Source organism: Monomorium pharaonis, chromosome 6, assembly GCF_013373865.1.
Source record: "Monomorium pharaonis isolate MP-MQ-018 chromosome 6, ASM1337386v2, whole genome shotgun sequence".
In the NCBI taxonomy this organism is placed as follows: domain Eukaryota; kingdom Metazoa; phylum Arthropoda; class Insecta; order Hymenoptera; family Formicidae; genus Monomorium; species Monomorium pharaonis.
Genome location: NC_050472.1, coordinates 7,366,893 through 7,385,783, shown reverse-complemented (window position 1 = coordinate 7,385,783; position 18,891 = coordinate 7,366,893). Strand labels below are relative to the sequence as shown.

Genomic DNA, 18,891 nt, shown 5'->3' with positions numbered 1-18,891 from the left:
GCGGGGGAGGGTCTTAGTGTGTGCCATGAATACGGTGTGATTCGGAGCGAAAACGACGGCGACCTTTGAGTAGGCCTCTATCGATCGGCTTCGGGAAAAGTGATGAGTTGTCCCCTTTCCTTTTCGGCGTGGGAGATAACGCGCGAGATTCTCTAGAAATCATGACTTTCACGCCGGTGATCAGAGATCAGCGCGATCGGTCAACTAGCTGCGAGGTACGTAGCGGTGACACTTCGTAGATTAACATGTCAACGTCTCGTACAGCCTGGTTAGTTTGCAAGGCACGTTTGTTACTTGGGCCGCTTGGGCTTCGACTTTCCGAGAACGTTTGTCCATTGACTTTTTGATGATACCGGTGCTCGTTATAATCACCAGTTTCGCGAGCGTCAGTGCGAACTGGTCCCCCAAGACTCCTCGCCGAGCGCCTTGACGTCACGCAAATCACTCGATCCAGCTCCACCAGACACCAATCGATCTGTCGACTGGCAGAAGCGCCGATTCCGAAGAGCCGAAGAGCCCCGATAATCCCACCATGATTCGCCAAGTGCCGTGCACTCCGAGATAAGACGATCTGTGCGAAACGGAGAGGCTGGCATCGGCGTGGCGGCGGCGACGACGGCGACGACAACGACGACAACAACGACGGCGACGACAGCCGTGGTGGCTGCGGAGGCGGCGGGTGCAGGCGACGGGTGGACCGTGGAGTGGAGGAGACGGGGAATCGATGGATCTGTAATGCGTGCAAAGTGCGATCGGCGTGGACGACGACACGGATACCCAGATACCGTAGATCGGGTCGCGGGCGACGGCGGTGGCGGCGGCGTCGACGGCGGGGCGATCGGCAGGGACCGGGCGGAATAGGGGCGAATGTGTACTTTTCGAGGTTATCTCTCGGGGGGAGGGGGGAGAGAATACATCGGGGCGAATTGTCGGGGCGATATCAACGACAGCGGAGACGTAATCTTGCCGAGCGCGGAGCGCTCCGGAGATTATACGTACAACTGGTGACCGAGTGTGAGAAGAGCGCGGAAAGGACGACGACGGCGACGATAGAGAGAAGCTGGCTTCTCCGTAGCCGTGCCACCGAGTATAAAAGCGAGGCGGTCTTACGACGACGACCAAGAGGAAACGAGGCAGGACGTGCGGAGCAGCAGCGGCGCGTTAGCGCGTCGTGTATGCGTGTCGTCGCCGAGGAAGAAGCGGCAACGCACGCCGGAGGACGGAGGACGCGGATAGCTATTGCTATTTTCGAGCCCGCCAAATATCTCACCACGCTGGTGCTGCTGACTGCTGGTCGAGACTGTGCCGGCGCGTTCTCTCGCGCCTCTCTTTCCTCCCGTCCTGTGCTTTTCTTTCTGTAAGGCCGATTCCTCCTCCCCCCCCCCCCCCTCCTTACGAACCGGCGACCGATTTCGCACTGGTGACGCATGGCATCGACCAAAAGCGCCGCGACGTGTGTGACAGGTAGGAGCTCTACAATTTCTTCTTTTTTTTTCTTTCTCTTTCTCTCTCTCTCTCTCTCCTTCTCGTTTCCGACCCTGTGGTCTCGCACGCGGTGACCGTGAGTGCAATGGCTCGTGAGATTTGAGTATAGGGGTTGCGGTGCGTTCGGGGGATGCGCCTCTATCTCGAGGGGTCGCGATCGAGACTGGACCGTGAGAAACTGAACGCTTTGCGCGCGCTTGACTTACGTCCGGGACAGGTCTCTGTCTCGCTCCGCACATAACTCTTCACATTCACGCCGTAATGTAGGGCGATTGGGATACAACGCGATGATCCGTGGATCTCTCGGCGAATCGATTTCAATATCGATCGCGCTCTTAATAAGCACCGATTAAATAATTCCGCGGTATCGCCGAATGTTTTCGAAGATACCATTCCCGACGCCGCGATGCTCCGACGCTCGCAGTTCGCGCCTATACAAGTGTGTATCGAGGGATTATTTTTACACGTGTCTCGCGCACTGCGTCACTGGTATTTCGCGATGTTATGCTTTCCCAGCATGCGCTGCCTCGCGCATTGGGTCTGTTACTCGAAGCGGGAAGCGCTGATTTATATTAGGAACCGTTATTGTTATTTATAATAATTGGGCGGCAAAAAGTTTATCCGCGAACGAAATTCGTCGCAGTTGAAAGCGTTTCGCATCGGTCACCGATATATCCACCGTTCACGGCCGCGTCATCCTGTCACAATGGCGCATTGAAGCCCAACATTTTCACTAATTTTGGCCGGCAGTAACCTTAGTGGGTCAACGTCACGCGGTGTGACGCGTGTCGGCGTACTCCAACTCTCTTTTAGAGTACGTTTTTGAAAAAACAAAAAAGAAAAAAAAGCTTTCGGTTTTTAGAAAGCACTTCCAAGAAACCGTGAAGCCGCGGAAGGGGTGCTCTAATAAATTATACGAAAGTAAATTAATGGTTGCGAGGTAAAAATATGTAAAATTGGTAAAGTTATTAAAAAGTGAATTGCAAAAATCTGTGGTAAATATTAAAATTGAATATGAATATACAATTTGTCAACTAATTAGGCTTATCGCGGCTGATACGAGACGCTTCGTAATTTTTGATATCGCATAAAACGAGGTATCTTTATCGATAAGCGAGGAGAGTGTATTCGCGCGTTATCACGCATTCCCGTTGCACCGCTCGGCGAACTGGCGTTTTGCACAGCGAGTTCCATCCCGCCCGCCCGGTTCTCGTCGAACACGCGGCCCCGCAGAAATTCGTGCTTCTCTCTCTCTTTCCCTCGCGCGCGCATTGCGAATGGCGCATGGACCGGACGTCGCTTGCTGATCACGTCTGCCACCCGGGCTGAATTATACGCGAAGGGATAAAATTCGAGACTGCGCGACGCGGCGCGGCGCGGCGCGGCGCGATTGCTCGGGGGGACCTTCGAAAATCCTCGGGAACGTGAGCTGCCGCACTGACGAGCGCCGATTAGCGAATAGAGTTATGTGTGTCCGTGCGCCTCGCCTGATCGATTGGACAAATACGCGAGGAACGAGGAGAAAGCCCCCTCTTTTCTCTCTCTCTCTCTCTCTCTCTCTCTTTTACGCGAGATATCTTACTGTTTGCGAAGATCTCGGTGAGGGAGATCGCTTGGACAAATTTATGATCGAAGTGAAGAGGCGGAGGCTTGAAACATGACGTAAGAATTTGCTCCTTTGATATTTTTGAAGAATTTTCCTGTTGTACTATATACATAAATGTTTTTACTGTATATCGTAAAGCGTTTATTACTTGATAAAAACTATATTACTTGCTAAGAAGTGATCACTTGAGTCTTCGTGAAACTAACAGATATTTAATACAGTAGATATTAGGAAACACATATAACGATTTCAATTCGCGTTGATACTAACTTACTAAATCTTTATAATGGTGAAATTGATGATACCTACTTTAACAACATGCCTGCATTTTACGTAAATCAACATTTGAATTAATACGAAAGCTACATGGGTACCGTTAGGCGATCGTGGTTTCTTCGTGTAAATACAAAACCGAAATAGCCCGATGAATATTCATTTCGATGGCGGGCAAGTTGCAAATAAGTTTTGGAAACTGTGAGCTGGGACCGGTATTTAGGATCTAAAAGGTTGTCGTAAGTTTTCTAATATTTTAAATATTCACTTTGGAAGGGAGAGAAAGGGATCGAAGACATAAATCATAGTAAATAATTCACATTTTAATTTGATGTAGAAACGAGGAAAATGATAAAAATAAATTAATATTAATAGAAACTGCATATAAATCCACATTGAGAAAAAGTTGAATTCTTATTGAATCACCTGGAAATTTGAAGATTCCAGTATTTCTGTTTAAAAATAGATGAAATCTTGTAGACATTATTGGTTTAGAGTAAAGTCTATTAAATGTTCTAGTTATAAAATCTGCAGTCTTATAATAATTAGAAATTCTGGTTGGTTTCACTTATATGTATTCAAATATATATACAACAATTATATATTTTTGATATAATTAAACCATTTTTTCATTAAAATTTACGATGAAGTTACTAGGAAAAGTAACGACAATCTCCTAATAAAAAATTATTGCGGAATTATTATTTAAATCTCGACTGACCATCGCAATTTGTACACACACTTGTTCACACGTATTCCAACGATTAGCGACAACTGTGTGCTTTTCCTTAACTCTTGTTATTAGCAATTAACGCTTAAATAACTCTATTTTTCTATTATAGAATTATTTCGCTCTCAATCAATTAATAAAGTAGATTTAGCTTTTTTCCTGTTCATCTCCCTTATTCTTCTTTCCCTGCTTCATTTCCTGTAATTTGAAAAGAGCTCAAAGTGAGAGCCAAAATGTTGTATATTTGATTTCATAATCAATTTACCAGCAGGATCGATTATAAACAACTTTGACTTCGGTTTTTTAATCAATTTTGGTTTTGTGGTTATTTTTGACACATGTCGAATAATTGTACAATATAAAAAAAATTGGGTTTTTTTTAAATCTTGTGCGGCATAACGCGTTTATTGACCCTCCTCTTTTATTCCGACATCGCTAGTTTTATTTGTTACGTGTAATATGGCACGTCTTTGAAGACACATCGGTGTGTGCCCCTATTGTGCTCTAGAATATCGTTGGAGTGTTAACCTTGGCCTCCCTCGCCATTTTTATCGTACCCGTGGCGGCCTGCAAAACGCCGTGCTCTACGTACGTGCTCCTAAGCTTATCTTACTTGTAATACCTGCTTGAACAGCGCGTTAGAGCCCAGGCGTTAGCTGAGTAAATATTAGTTGTAGAAACGAACATATATTAACTACATTACGAGCCAGCGAATCAATACGCTCGCAAAAACGCGTCGTTAATTACGTTTCTACATCACGCGGATAAAATACTGTTCTAAAACTTGCATTCAATAACTATTTGATTCTAATAATATCCAACAAATAATCAACTCTAACAATTACAAAATAACGTAGCTATTATTTCGCAATAATTTTATGCTGTCAAGTATATATTTATTCTACATATTTTTAATAATTGTTTTTTTCTTTTCAATTCTTGCTTCTAATCTTTGTTGTGTTTGAATAGTTAATGAATATGAGTAAGTGATTAATTAATTGAAATACAATATTAGTATTTATTTATTACAATCGAGATTTGCATAAATTTGTGAATAGTTTGCATGCGGTTTCATTTTATTTAATCAATGGCATGTTTCTATTGTAAATTTGTTGTTTCAATTATTTTATTGTCTCGTTATTTTAGCAGCGTAAATTTTGCAATAAAATGTAACTACATACTTTCGTTCTTATTAACACTGTAATTTTAGTGTTATTAAATTGATTTAAAATCTTTCCGAGAGTAAATAATTCTAATTTTGAATTTGCTCAATTACGTCTGTCCTATAAAATTATTGAATGCATTTTCGTCATGTACGAATATTTATGTATTTCTCGTTGCTAGAAGACTTTAACCTTAACACGAAGGTTATCTATCGCGCTCCGATTCCGCTTGAGAAACGTCAGAGAGCCAAGCCGATACTTTTACTAATATACTAAAGCAATGGTAGATAAATCATATCTAGCAAATATTTGGAAATGGCATTATTACAACAGTGGTACGATCTAATTTCTGATTATTTTAAAAATATTTTTTAAAAATTAGGCACAAAAATGTTAATTGAAAAAAATTGAAAACATCTGTGTACTACACAGAGAAAATTTCTTGTTATATTTTATTGTAAAATGCGCAAATTATACAAAATTTACTATGTGCGATAATCAGCTTAGAACATTTTGGCAACCTATTAAATATTGTGACGATAAGAACATTTTAAATATACGAAAAGTATTTTTTTAACTGCTTAATAATAATAATAACATATAAGAAAATTTCCTCAATGTATGTATAACATGTGTACTTTGGTATGTTCTAAAATGTCTCTTACAATATACATAGGTTAATATTATTTGTTTAAAATATTATAATACAGTTTATCATTTATTTATATTATCTTTATACATATGAATACAAATTCAATTTATTTACAATTACAATCTTATAATTTAATTTATTAATACATAATTAAAAATAGATTACATAAAATTCTTCAATAAACGATTCTATTTTTATAATTCAAAACTTTATATGAGAAATATTAGTCGAGCAACGTTATGTAAATTAAATAAACGATATTTATATTTTTTATATTATATTTATATAAATGTCATTTTTTACATAACAACATTTAAATACAAAACAAATTTTTGTCGCAAATAAAAATATACGAAATTAATTGTTTTTTATCTGATGAATAATCTTTCGCAGGATTAACAAATTTTGTTAATGCATATGAATTTGAGTCTGCCGTGGAAAAAATATCGGTGAGGAAGAGCAGGTCCGTTTTACCCATACGATAATAAGGCAAAATCGAAAGAGAGGAACGAGTAAAGCTGATAATGAGGCCCCATAAAATCGGGCCGCTTCTTTTCGTGGCCCCCTTCTCCTGTCCTGTCAGGAGATATCGTCGTACTTGTTAGGTAGCTTTCACACGAGAACCTGACGGTCGTATTATCGGTCCTGATGAATCACTCATTTCCGCTTCGTAATAATAATGGCAGGCATGCGCGCATTTGGTAATCAAGGAGAGCGCCCGATTAAATCTTCAAACGAAGTTAAATAAGCGTCTAAATTAATTACTTTGTAAAAAAATGTTTATAATTTCGCATAGATAATCGTGTTGTTAAAAGAAAGATGAGAAATAGACAGAAATATAGAAGATTTTTTAATTTGGTTAATGGAGAAAGCCAATATAGTCAGACTGCAAATATTGGATCGTAAATATTTATATTAATATTTAAGATCGTTTCCAATTGCTTTGTATTTTGTTAGTTCTTCAAACAAAAAATATATGAATAATTTTTTAAGAAAGAAATATACATACACTTATATCTACACATATCTATATACATGCACATTTATTATGTATATAGACAAATATATAAATATTGTTAAGGTGCTATTGTATAGTATGTGATTTGGGTGAACCTGATACTAATCGGCGTCCTATTGTGATTGGTTCAAAATTGGAGTCGGTCTTTATAGTTTGATGATAGCCTTTGATACTTTTAGAAACGATTGTTCTGACTTCTTGGTAAACTTACCATCGGGTAAACATATGTTTATTTTAATTTTTCTTTCTAATATATTTTAAAACAGTCTAATTATATTGATGAACAATTACTAAACATTTAAGAAGCAAAACAGCAAGTTGAAATTAAAAAAATATATATTGTTTGTTGTGTCAAGAGGTCTGAGCATTATTAAGCAGTTCCACAAGTTTATGTCATGATTTTATTTTCTTAGATAGATTTTGAATGTTGGATATAAAAATAGAAACGACTTTTGTGAAAGTGAGAAACAGTATAGGAAAAATTGTGTGTATTTATTAATTGTTAATGTTAAAATGTAGAAATTTATTTCTGTGTGTATATATTTTTATATATTTTCTTACATGGATTCTTTTAAAAGAAAGAAATAGAAGAATAAGGGTTAGATTGAATATACTTAGGTGTGTGTATTTTTTTAGAGGACGTGTATTTTTTTAAAAACATAAAAATGTATTATATAAGGGAAACGTATATTGCAATGCGCAGAACTAATTATGTGGCCAGCTTTGTTGTGGCAATAGCTTAAGGCAATGCCCCGAGGCACATCGCATCATTAGCTAAATAACTACGCCGAATCACGTTTGTTTGCTTTTATTATTACTTCCCGGCATAGATTTATATTGAAATTGCAGCGCGAGATGTGACTTCCCAAAAAGCTCACGATAAAAAAGATTGCCGGTTTGCCCCACACGGCATATTGTTGCATTCCGCCATAATTTTGATACGTAACTGCCGAAGTGCCAGAAGATACGTGAAAATATCTTAATTCAGCGATAATTATCCCTTGAATCTTCACAGCTTTCTTCTGGACTCGAATTCATTGAGCATTCATACTTTATTATTATCCTACGTACGGCTTTATTTATTATTAAAACATATTTTATTAAAATATATTTTATTCATAGCAATAGAATTTTAGAAGAATAAATTAATATTTAAAATAAGTCAGAAGAATGCAAAAAATCTAATAAATATTAAATATATGTAGAATCTTCAAAGGTGTTAGAGAAAAATTGCTTATACCAACATAGATCTTTCAAAGCGACACCCTCTTATTTCTCTAAAACTAAACATTATATTGTATTAATATTGATTAAAGTATGTTCTATTTACTTAGATAATTAAAGAAATAAATATTATAGTGAGATCTATTTCTGAGCAGTTGTGTGTGTGTGCTTTTATATTTAACAATGCATTTGCACGGAAAGAATTTTCTCTTAAAAATTACCCTGAAAATCGTGGTAATTGTGGGACAAGGTAAATCTGGAAGAATTTTACTATACTTTTGACAAAATTTACTAAAATTTTAATAAAATTTGGCAAAATTTTGTAAATTTTACTATACTTCTAACAAAATTTATTAAAACTTTGCCAAATTTTATTAAAATTTTAGTAAATTTTGTTAAAAGTATAGTAAAATTCTTTAAGGTTTACGTTGTCTCACAATTACCACGATTTTCAGAGTAATTTTTTATTTTTACCTGATACACACACACACACATTTTTTTTATTTTTAAATATCTCAAAGTACACACACTCAAATTTAATTTTTCTGCGAATGTTTTTTATCGCTAATATAGCGCTCATATAAGCTATAAATGAGTTAACTGTACAAGAACAACGAAGCTATCGGACGAATAATGAAAGGATCGGCCGAAACGGTTACGCAGGAAGAAGCGATAATACAAGCGGATTTGCGGGGCAAGGTTTAATATCCTCCGTACGGTCCGGGGCGCATACAGGAAGACACGCGATCACGATTCTCACAGTCGCAGAGAGGAGAGCCCGAGCGACACGCCTCGCGCCCATCGCGCGATCCATCGATCGTGATGGAATAACGAGCTGCCAAAGTCGCAGCCGAAGTCCGCTCGCCTGGCCATTCTTCGCGCGGAAACAGCTGATGGGCGGCGGTACTTTGATGCCCGACCGCTTATCGATCGACGGGTTCGAGCTGTGCAACCTGTCCTCCGTTATCAAAGTCACGATCGAACGAAATAATTCGGACGAGTCACGTAATTTTCTCTCCCCTCCTCGTCATCCCCGTTATTAAATGGCAGTTCCGTTACCCGCAATTTGTGCTTTTGAACGTACAATACCATCGATCGTCGGCGAAATAATTGCGAATTGCGTACCGTACGTCAATGACGATCTGTTTAAATTCGCGAGAACAATGAGCAAGTAGGCTGGAGCGTTGCAAAAAAACCTAGGAAAAAAATTTTTCTTTCTCAAGAACCGATTCGATATTTGATAGTAGAATTTGTTTTTTTACAAACAGAAAATAATCGAAAGATTTTTTGTACAAAAAACAAAAAAGTTTATTTTAAAAAATGTATGACGTCAAATAATTGTTTTTATCATCGTTTTTATCGTATCATAAACAATTTTGTTTTGGCAAGAATTAAATAAAAATATAAATAAATATAAATAAGTAAATAAATATAAAATTTTCACACGGATGAAACAAATACAGAGATTTCATTTATTTGTTTTTTAATGGATTCTCAATATTAATCAAAGTCTAAAACTTTGTTCTTATATCTATTATATAGTTCTGGAAAAAAAAATCATATTTATACAAAAAGAAAAATATACAAAATATAAAAAGAAATAAATTAAATATAAATATATAAAAAATATGAAGAGAAAATATAAAAAATGTTTTTCAAAAGAGCAATTTATTAAATTTTTGTAAAATCTTTGTAAAATTTTATAAACAAAAAGTGAAGTAATTATTGCTATATACTATAAATAATTTTTTTTCTTTTATCTTTTTGCCTTCTTTACTGTTATTATTATAATAAAAAAGTACATGTAAAATATCATGGAATAAGTAGTCAATATATAATTCTCACATAATTTTTAAAAAATTCTTTAATTTTTCTTACTTGATATTGCTAAAATTTGTCCTGACGTTTATTAAAAGAGAAAATATCTTAACCATTTCAACATTAATTACACGTATTTGAATACTTATTGGAATATCTCTGGAGTTTTCATTTAAATTTCTATTATTTTGCACCGGAAATCGTCTTACTTGATCGTCCATCACTAATGGGGATCTAATTTAGGTTGAACTACTTTTCATCTTTGTTGCGCACAAAAGTTTTCTTATCTTCCAATACTCGGCATCGATGTTTTAATTCTTAACAGATTGAGTTGTCAATTAGTTGGGAGACCATTTTTAACTATAAAAAACCAATTAAAATCAAACCGACTTTTTACCAAGACAAAAGGGAATGACATGAATAATATTTTGTTACATTTTTGAAAAAATAATATTTTATTAACACAGATCTATATTTCTAATCTATAACTTCAACATATACTAATCCATATAGATAAATAATGTCAAAAATATTATTTATTTTGATTTATTCGTTGGCTTTAAATGTTGCTTTACTACTAGGAAGTTATTCTATAACAATATTATATTATTAATTTTAATATATGTTTATATATTTTTTGTATTATATCAAAACGTGATATCACTTCAAATTATAAAAAGATATTTGTACATGAAAGCTTTTTCAAAATATAAAATTGGCAGAAGACTGTTATTATAAAGAATTCTAGATTGTGTTACTCGTTAATAGCAGACTCCTGATATCATTTTGGGACGAAAATTTTAATACCAAATTGTCGAAGCTGCCAATAGCTTTGAAATGAGAAGAACTTAAAGTTGATAAATTAAACTCTTTGAAATACACGCAAATATGACATATTGAACAATAGTGGAGATATTCCTAATACGATTATTTTTCGTATTGATTTTGCACACATCTTCATGTGACATGATCTTTATGTGGCATACCTAAGCGCACTAATTTCAGAAACAACTTGATTTATCGATTTTAAACTCTTATTATTTTAAAATTATTGTAGCCTCAATATTTTGTGACTTTTGTTTCAAAATATTCTCAAGAGTTTATCATTAAAATGAGCGTCACAATAAGTCTTGGACACCTTGTATACACGTGTGTGTGTGTGTGTGTGTGTGTGTGTGTGTGTGTGTGTGTGTGTGTGTGTGTGTGTGTGTGTGTGTATATTTCTCTCTAAATCTCGTAGAACAAAAATCGAAAATTGCACAAGTTTAATTTTTACGAGTGAATTTTTATGTTGGACTCTTATTAGAATATCAAATTTTTAATAAGGCTCAATTTTTACACGGAGAGAATTTTTTCTTAAAAATTACCCTGAAAATCGTGGTAATTGTGACGCAACGTGAACCTCGATGAATTTTATTATACTTTTAACAAAATTTACTAAAATTTTAATACAGTTTGGCAAAGTTTTAGTAAATTTTATTAGAAGTATAGTAAAATTTATTAAAATTTTGCCCAATTTTATTAAAATTTTAGTAACTTTTATTAAAAGTATAGCAAAATTCTTCAAGGTTTACGTTGTCTCACAATTACCACGATTTTCAGGACAATTTTCAAGAGAAAATTCTCTCTGTGTACTTTTTATTTTTTTACTTTTATACTAACGATTTAATACTACTCTATAGATAATATTCACTCTTTCGATAGCTCCATTGTCAAGTTTATGAAGAAAAATATGTCTATGTCTAATAGGTTAAGTAGCACGTGCTGAGGGTGGATTAAAGCTTATTATCCCGATCTCTATTTCCGCATGTGGTTATTACATCGGTACATCAGGGCGCGTCATGCGGGTCTATGATGAACATTGATGACTTGAGAACGAACTTTGACCCGAGATTGTCATCGTTAAGCGCGATTCCATGATTTATTTGCGTGTGATACGCTAACGCTTTTACGAGGGGGAGAGTCTCTTTGTGTCCACGGGAAGGAGAACGGGTTGCAATCTCATGTTCGGAATTAGACAATACGAATAGCACAAGGTATATACAATAATAATTTATATATAGAAGGTCTCACTTATCATAATGCGTTTATGCGATCTTACTCTATATTTCGAGACGTCGCAAAGTTTTGATCCTCTCCATAATTTTAATCCATCTTCACACTTCATGTGACAGGACGTCTTAAGATGAAAAGTCAATATTCTTAGATGGTATCGGTAATTTTAAGCAAAAATCTTCGTATAAACGTTTTATTCCGAACGATTTCCGAAATTGAACGTATAGTTGAAAGAAAAAGATACTACAAACTTTTTCTAACTATTCATTGCTCAACTGACACTTTTTTTTTTTAATTATAAATCTTCAGAAATTTTATTGTTATAATATCAACTATTCTTGTAAGAATATGGTTGGTGTATCTTAAAGGAACTTTCATTAAATAATTGTATTTGATTATTCGACCGTAGCGTTATGCGTAAGATGTCATCGTGTAAATGAATTAATTAATTGACACAATTTGTGCACGTAACGACATAAAGAATACAGTTATCGACTCTCGAGTAAGGAGTAATGCAGTTATCCTAAAGCAATAGAACAAAATTAAAGTAATCGTGGTTCTGCAAATAGCACACACAAGTGGATTACGTTAATTATCTATCACGAATAATTCGGTGTCTGTGTAATGTTATCTATTCTGTATAGCTGTCTTTATATCTGCCACATTATCGATCACGATCACTTTATTACATTTACCACCTTTTATTTGTAATAGCGAACGAAGGTTCATATTTGCGCACGAGACTTCTATTTTTATCTTGACTGACTTAATTATCGCGTTCTTTCATTTAATATGAAATCGACAAAGATATTTTAAATTAATAAACAATGATATCTTAAAGATTCTTAATTGTTATTCGATTATATACATTATACATGACATTGGCTATATAAATTTAAATTTCAACACAGTTTTATCTCTTAGAAATATTTTTTAATCTTATTAATTTTTACTGAGATAACATTTTATAAATTACTTTACTTAATTTTATTTCTTATTTTTTCTTGTTATATTATTATATCATGTTATATTATTTTATCTTGTTATATTATATTATTTCTATCTTGTTATATTATTATAAAATTTTAATATTACACACAAATTATTTAATTTCATATCATACTATCATATCTAAGAACGCGAAATGTCAGGTTTATAATTCGTAAACTTAAATCGCTAATAATTTAGAAACTATTACAGCTTCAATACTTTTTGTATTAGAAATCTTGTCTTAAAATCTTTCAAAGAATTCGCTCTTAAAAAGACATCTGGTGGCTTTGAGACATTCTGTATATATAAATGGGCGTCATCTGTCGTACGTCATTTGTATGGAGATGCTCGACTAGGGAAACAATTCGAACTGCTCCGTGTATCATCGTATTACTACACGAAGAAATTTGTACGGACAATTAGAAAATTTGTGTTTTCTTGTGAAAAAAATATCTTGATTATAATAAAATTTTTATATTAAAATTTAACACATTTGCTTGTTTCTTTAACATATTGCTATTGTGCTAATTCAAGTAAAATGTAAAAATAAGTAAATTTGAAAAAGTGTAAAAGTAACACAATGTGTACGTATTTTTATTTTCCACACTAAATGTTTTTTATTATCAGTGACAGAATTAATTTTTTAAATTTGACATTTAAAAAATGTTTATTCTATGTATAATATAAGAGTGACTATTATTTCTCGACGTGATCTCGACGCGACGTTACTATTAACATTATAATAGTGTTAAAGTAATATATTATATGCGTTAATACTTTTACATAATTTTCTCATTGAATTATTACATAAAAATTATATCAGATTAGAGGCATAATGGACTCGGTCTGAGTGCCAAAAGTGGGCCTCGTAGGAGGACCACCCCCGATACTATTATTATTATATCAGATTATAAAGTTTATATTTATTTCTATGTTAAAATATAACATAATATTTATGTTTCTATTTAACATGTGCTTAATGTGTTATAACAGAAAAGTTTTTGTGGACCGTTTGGAACATGTGATATGTGTTAAATTTAATACAAATTTTTCAACTGTGTATAGTAAACATTACTATGCTAAATAATAAATAAGTAAATAAGTAAATAAAATTCAAAATTATTATATATTATTATTATATATATAAAATTGCAAAATAAATTAACGGCACCTTATACCTTTTATATTTGAAATTACTTTTTTGGAAATGTGCCTTACAAAATTAGTGTGATATATTAAGATACTTTCTTTCAATAATACGAAATAAAACTATTTAATATTTAAAATTGTCAGGCACTACAGAACTATTGCAATTATGGAATTATAAAAACTTGCAATTTTTTAAAGTTAGATGACAATTTTACAGAGCTCTTTAGTACTCACGTCATTTTAATACAGAAGAATGTTGTAAAGAAAGTTATATAGAAAGGATAGAAATGTCGCGACATACCATATAATACAGATGAAGCGACACGCGATAAGAATGATTGATCTTTAAGCAAAATTTATATATATGATTTTTAGACTAGTAGTAAAAAATACTAAATGTTGTATCCGACTAGGAATGATGTAAGTACGTAAAGGCGCGGCTTGGAAAAAGCATTCTCGTGCGTGATCTCGAAGGGTCGGGACGTAGAGTGCGGCAACGTGACTGCTGTGCACATTCTGCTATCTTCCGCGATCGTAATCACGGATGCACGCGGGGCTGAACGCGGTTATTTATAACGCCTTTGAGACAGAACGTGGCGGAGTATGCGATGATATTGCATATCGAGAGAGAGAGAGAGAGAGAGAGAGAGAGAGAGAGAGAGAGAGAGAGAGAGAGAGAGAGAGAGAGAGAGAGAGAGAGAGAGAGAGGGAGAGAGAATGCCAAGTGACCTCTCTATGGATAATAAATATATAGCACAATTAACATACGTGAATTTTGTATCACGCACAAAATTATTAATGATAATTCTAAACGAAAAATTTGAAGAGAAAAATTACTTAATTGCTGAAGAATATGACGTCATATGTGTTATTTGGCTTTTGAATTATAGTATAAATAAAATATAAAATACGATAAATTATTTTGAACAAGAAAATAATGGTTTTTAGAACATTTAAAAATGTAATTAGTAAAATACAGATTTGAAAATAATTTTTTGTCAGACCATTAATTATGTACGACGTTGGTTTCTAGAACTAAATTTTTTTGCAGCATTATTTGCTAAATTCAAACGTCCTACGTAATTGTTGATTGTTCAACAAAAAATTTTTTTTAGATCTGTATCTAGCTAAATTTTTAAGTGTTTTAAACTTTTTTCTGTATGTTCTGTATGTAATGTAACAATAGCTTAAATAATATAAAATAATAATGATATAAAATTATATAAAATAATAATAATAATTTATAATAATGAAATTAGAGGGTGGTCCTCAAAATGAAGTTCTACCAATGGCATAAGTCCATTGTGCCTCATAATATAAAATAGTAGTTGTAACATTTTTATCTCAACTTTATCGTAGAATTTTTTTCATTAATTTCATTAATTTTTTATTAATCAATAAAATATAGATGAGTGAGGAACCCTTTTTAAAAAATAGATAAGTTAAAATTCACAAGTGGTAATTGATGCGTTCACTGCAAAAATGGCCTTACTGCCAAAATTTAATGTCCTATTTTAAAGTGTTGATAATTTCATAAGTTAATATAACTTTAGCTTTAAATAGCAAATCAAATTTTAACGATTAGACCACTTATGTGATAAGTGTATCTACTTAAGTTTGTAATTTTAACATTTTTTGGAAGAAAGTGGATAATGAAATTACTTAAATTTATTTAATATTTATTTAATGTTTTTTTCTTTTTTACACACGTTTTACACACACAGTTTGCAAGCTTATCTCTTAATAAGCAATTTCGTTTGTACTTAAGTATCATTTATTTAAAAACATATTATTCTTAATCGATTTTACAAACACATTGTTGACAATTTAAACTTTAAGAATTGTCAAACTTGTGAAAACAGTTGTAAATATAAATAAAATAAATAAAGTTGGAATTAAACTTACTAAAAACGTTTTAAAAACTTCTATTTTTATTATGTTTTAATCAAGGTTTTAATCTGACAATCCTAAAACTATTAATAGCTCAGTGCAAACATTACAACTACTGTAACGATATTTTTCTTTCTTAGAAAAAAGTTATCAAAAAAATATTTCTTTACTATCGAAAGTTATTTCAAATACAACTCTCTTTTACCCAGTTTATTCATTTATTTACTTGGTCATAAATCATCCAATCAGTATTTATATTCATCTAGTTTTTGATCACTGATCCATTTTCCTTATCGGTACGTCTGCATTCGATAATCTATCATCTTTAGATCTGAAGTATGTTGACCCAGGTAGCGGACTTCTCTAACATTCTTACGTAAAGTTATTTTTAGACAGTGGAACTTTCCTTTTATTAACACTGAGTATTTTTAGTTTACTGTTTCTGAAACAGTTTACAAAGCGAGAAGGAGAGAGAGAGAGAGAGAGAGAGAGAAAATTTACTTCTTACTTTTTTATTCACAATCTTCACACAAATTGTTCAATTTCTTATACGAATAAGAGTCAGAAATCCGGGACCAACTTAATACGACCAATTATTTTCACAAAAAGCTACGTATTACTCTCTATTGTTAAAAACATTAATAATGAAATATTTTCATGAAAAATGATGAATTTTGATAAATTATGCTTTTTAAGATTACTTATAGTTATTATTGTTAACATAATATTTATGATGATAATTTTCTTTATAGTGACTAATCCAAAAATACGATTTTTGACTGATTTTCTCAACTGACATTTATTTACCCTTTAGATGATTAAAAGTCAGAAGCTGAAACCGTATCTCAGATCCAATCAAACTACAAAAATCAATCTTTTTAAGGTTTAGTACTGGTTATATACATATATGTTTATGTGTTCATTTAGTTGTTATTCTTTTTGTATCTATTTTTTGTTTCGTTCATTTATATCTTTCTCTTTTCCGATTTTTATATGATTTTTATATTTGTGGTAAATGAAATATTAATTAGGAATACTATAAATATCTATGAAAATAGAGACTTTCGGTAAAAAAGTACATGCAAACCTTAATCATATTTATTGCCGAGCAGACGAGCTGTTCGTGGATTGGTGTTTGGTGTTACAGATTGCGATAAAAACGAATTTCAAAAGACTATACTCTGAACGCGTACTCGACAAAAAAATGTGTCTACAGGTCTACACCACTCCCCTTGTACCTGTTAACCGACGAGTACTCTAACCCGCATAACACACATAAGGGCAACAAGGGCAACATTTTACTTAGCGCGGTAGGGTGTCGTTATTATTGTGATTAACTAAAGCAAGCCTACGGCCGATTTTTATTTTTCGGCGGATTTTCGCAACGATTCCCATTCCTCAGCTTTCAGATTGCTTGTGGGAAAAACATAAGGTCAGTAATATATATAATTTGATATCTAAAACTTGGTAGATTGTGACGCAATGAGTTGTGCATCTTCTTTTTGTGCCGAAGACTCGAGTTTAAACTCCAATCAGAATCAGCTGATTATTATTTGACTGCTACCTCTCGGAAGGCAATGGCAAACCACCGAGGGTATCTTGCCCAGGAAAATCCCTCTAATTAGACCGGAACCGGCGTTAAACTGTAGGTCTCGTATATCTGTGTAAATTGCCAGAAAGCGTACATTATAAAAAGTATGCTGAAGGATCGTCTACGATCGTTACGGTTACGGCACTAAGAGAAAAAAGAAAAGGCATATAGCAATCGCTAAAAGCGCAATGTTACTTATAAAATGTAAAATGTTTTGTACAAGTTCAAGAATTGAACTTCTGAAGTTGAGTATTTTACATTTCTATACGAGCAATCTGAAAACTACGGAATAAGGAGTGGGAATGATCTCGGCCAAAAATGTAAATTAGTCAGTAACCCTAAATTAAAGGATAAGGAATGATAGAAAAAGGATGATAGAAAGGTGTCTTGAGAAAATGTGTGACTGCGTGTGTGTATGTGTATGTGTGTGTTTGTATGTGAAACTTTCCAGTTATCACACTACGAATGAATGCTACTATTTCATAAAATTTACCAAACTTATCAAACAATCCATGTATATACTTTTTCATTTATAAGCACTAACATTTTGTATTTTTTTAAAACTGTTTTTAAATCATTGGAAAACCTGAGCAGACGTTTTAGACAGATCATGATTATCACTGTAATCCATCACAGTGCAGTCGTAGGAAAGAATACTATCATTACACAAATATAAAATTGATATCGTGATATCGTTTCATAAATAGGTTAAAAAGGAATGCATATATATACACTTCAAAAGTCATATTAGATGTCTATTTACATGTTAGAGAAGTGTTTTTCTTGGTCCAGTCTTTTTCACTGTCCTGAATGGTGTAAATTTTAAATAAAAATTAATAGCCTTACTTTTCATGAACCATCATTTTGTTATTTTTACACTTTGTACTAATTTTTGTGGTTTAATATTATAAATAAGGTTTAACAAATAAAACAAATTTTGAATTTTGTTTAGGCTCGTAAAAAGAAAACTCAATATCAATTGATTGTGAATTGTTATTGTTCTATTGTAACAGAAGAAGGATGAGTTTAATACAAAATAATTCTGATACATTGACGAAGTACATAATTTTTTTGTGTCAAAATTTTAAAACAATTAAATTATAATAGTGCTTTAAAAGAATTCTAAAATTTTTTTATTTTTTCCGACGTCTAGACAAGAATATCTCTTCAAGTAATGATGGATGAAGTTTGATAATATTGATAATATGATAAAGATATTCCTGAATTTTTTTCAATATTTTGAAAGA

General features: G+C 33.2%; 1 protein-coding gene across 3 annotated transcripts in view; it reads left to right on the top strand.

Annotated features, from left to right (window-relative positions):
* The window catches only part of LOC105831359 (solute carrier organic anion transporter family member 74D), a 154,158-nt gene that overhangs the window by 48,956 nt on the left and 86,311 nt on the right, over positions 1-18,891 (top strand). For 2 of the 3 annotated variants that reach the window (XM_036288789.1, XM_036288787.1), the window contains exon 1: positions 7-1,464. The exons of the other annotated variant lie outside the window; for it this stretch is intronic. The gene's annotated coding sequence lies outside the window, so the exon portion shown is untranslated. Of the gene's footprint in view, positions 1-6; positions 1,465-18,891 lie in introns of those variants that run through there. 3 annotated transcript variants of the gene reach the window in all.